Genomic DNA, 3,320 nt, shown 5'->3' on the forward strand with positions numbered 1-3,320 from the left:
TCATTCATCACACAGGTATGGTACTTTTTCTCCTTCCCCACACGGAACAATTTTGGGTGCCAACAATACATTGTCTTAATTTACTTGGGCTTTTGCTGAGTAGGTGGCAACACTGGTATCTTCTGATTTCTGCCATATATTTATGAACACAGAATGTCTACTGGAAGTCTGTTAAAAGGTGGGGGACACAGCTGCCTCAGGCCTATGGCTCAGAGCCCAAACAAACACAATCACACAAGTCTAAAAACATCACTCATAACTTATTGTCAATATTGTCAATCCCATTTCTCAAGGAGAGCTTAAAGACAGGAACATAGAAGCTTTAAAAGTGTCGTCAAAAAGTATCCTTCTGTTTTAGCTAACTGAAGAATTACATTGAACCAGAAAAAAAGAAACCTGCAAAACAAACCAACATTAATCTTTCTTTCTCCTCTGAATCTCTGTGTCTTTCTTGATTCTACAGTTTCCTTTTTGCTTTGTTGGTCTTTCAGATTCACCAAACTCAAAAAGCTTTTTTTTTTTTTTTTTTTTTTTTAGTTTTTCTCTCCTCTAACTGTCTGTCTCTGAGTACAATATTCTCTTTCTCAATATGAGAGAAGCTGACTATGGGATCCCCTCATTACTGACCAGTAATGAGTCAGTGCTACCCACGGAGGAGGCTGCCATACTTCACTGCAGCAGTAGGAAAGGACTGGGTGGCAGGAATTTTTGAAATGTGATTTTCTACTAGGGATCACAATACCAACAACAAAATAATGACACCAACACAGTAGGTCCAGCTGTTTGGCAAACCCTGTAGCACAGTTACACGTGGTGTTATAGATCAAGAGAGTATAGAGCTGTAAATGAAAGATGGATGTGTACACTACAGGTGAAAATGCGAGGACTCACTCTTTACATAAAAGATATGCATAAGCATTTTAAACATTGTGTCTTATAAATCTACATTAGTTAGTAGACACCAGTGCACTCCTCCTGATAGGTGCCCACTTTCCACAGGTCAGTTCCCTGAAAAAAGGCATACAGAATTTGGTCTCACCTACCACACAACCATCCCACATTCACATTCAAACAGAAATGTTCAAGACTTAATGACCTTCTGTTGTCACTGAACTAGCAGAACAGAGGCACAAGAGTGGAAATAGGTGGACTCCATGTAACCATTATAGAAGATTTAATAGGATTTATGTATATAGCAGGATTTAAGAAAGTCAAGAAATATATGTTATTTCCCTCTTTCTGCATCCAGGGCAATTGTTTCATCAAGAAGTCTACTTCGTTATGACCAGCTTCTGGCTAGCCATAAACCATTGCTGTTAAATCCTAATTCAGTCTATTCATGTTCCAGTTACACCACTTCCATTAACCTTTTAAGGAAATTATATTGTGGAGACTAGAAATGAAATATAACAAACCAAAATTTTGCCCAACACTTTTTAGTCATTTATACAACTGGTTAACCCTGTTCCTGTTAGAGGTTATACTGTTTTGGTTCTATTACTCACCTCCACACCACTAGAGAAAAAAATTCAGACCATATGAACAGATAGAGCAAATATTTTGGTACTACAATTCATGTAAAAGTCCACAAAAAAAAAAAAAAATAATAAATTAAAATTATAATCAAATGTAAATTTCCAAGAAAATGCACCCCAGTTTAGTGAGTTACCTAAACACTACACATACTTTTAGGCTTATGAGTTGCTGAGTTATGAATGAATTTAAATTTAGGAGCAAATTTATGATCCTTTCTGCACATTAGTGTTTTTCTTGTCTCAGATACTATTCACCAACCATAGCTCTCCTTAGGAAAAAAAGTAGCCATTGTGAAGTACTAAAGAAGAATCTTGTCTAGTCCTTGATCAGAAAGAGGATGGTTCAAAGAAGGCAAAAAGGAGGAACTTCTGGTCTAAGTCAAAGATCAGGAGGACACTATGAAAAAGCAGTTCTCACCATGGTAACTTTCAGAAAATTGCTCTAAAAGAAATGCATGAAGGTTTCCTTCAAACTAAAGAGACACTTACCATGTCTCTCTTCTTTAAATTAAGTGAGAATCTGAGCTATGCACAGCATAAATGAGGGAAGCATATGGCCCTTGCTTGGTAATTTAAAGGGTAATTTGGTTAAGAAATTGAGAGTAGTTCAGAGCAGAATACTATTATGTTATATCAATGCAAAGCAGAATCTTCCCCAGATAATCAGGCTTTTTTTTTCTTTTTTTTCTTTTTTTTTTTCTTGGTGCATTTTTATACTTTGTTTCTCACACTTCTTAATCACAGTTTTAGAGTTTTTTCAATATTTCAACATAGGAAATCATTTCTATTAAAAAAAAAAAACTCACATATTAATGTTTAGCCTATACAAAAGAGAGATGTGTTTTTCTGTTGTTGTTGTTTTTTGTTTTGTTTTGTTTTCTGTTCAATTTCAATCCAGAGATAATTTAGGAAGGAAGAAATTGTCTTATTCTGAAAAAAAAATATATATATATATTCTTTTACTAACTCGTATACACCCACAAGAGAATAGATTCAAAAATTTTTACATTATAGGATTTTTCCCCATGAAAAACTAGAGACAGAGCAAGTAAGAGTACACTGGAAGATCTTTAAAACACTTCTCCAAAATAGGTAGAGCAAGGCCTTTTCTTCAGTAAAGGAAAAATTGTGCCTATTGCTTCTATTTTGGGCTTGTCTTCTCTAATGTTTTAACCAAACATGTAAATCCTTGACCTCCCAATGAAAATTTAGTCATAACTGGTATGTATGCATGTGTTTTATGATGAGCAATGATTTGACTTAATAACACTTGACTTATTGCAGAGGTAATTACAGGGCATCCAGAAAGATAACTGACTTTTTATTTGTGTCAGTGTAATTTTAATTTTATTTTAATTTTATTTTTATTATATATGCATTACCAGAGTAAAAAAAAGGGAAATTAATGACTACTGGTGTTATATACTAGTGACATAGATCTAGTTTATCAAAATCTCTAAGTATTTGCATAACTGCAAAAACATAATTTGTTCCGAGTGAATCATCTATTTAAATGTAGAATTCATCCAGAAACCTTGTATCGTCTAAGTGGTTTTTGTTCTTTGTTGGATTATCTATGGTTTAGTAAATTTTACATGAATACGTCCCTTTCAGTCTGATAATACAAAAAAGCAAGCATGTTTAAATTTAGTATCACTTACTGAATTTGAATCAAAAACATACAGATTTATAAAAAGAATTTTGACTTAAGACATTTTGCTCTCTGCAGAGAAAGGTGAAGCTCTAGGTCTGTTCTTCTCTCTGCAGAGAAAGCTGAATTCATGC

This window comes from Oxyura jamaicensis, chromosome 2 (assembly GCF_011077185.1).
Source record: "Oxyura jamaicensis isolate SHBP4307 breed ruddy duck chromosome 2, BPBGC_Ojam_1.0, whole genome shotgun sequence".
NCBI lineage: Eukaryota > Metazoa > Chordata > Aves > Anseriformes > Anatidae > Oxyura > Oxyura jamaicensis.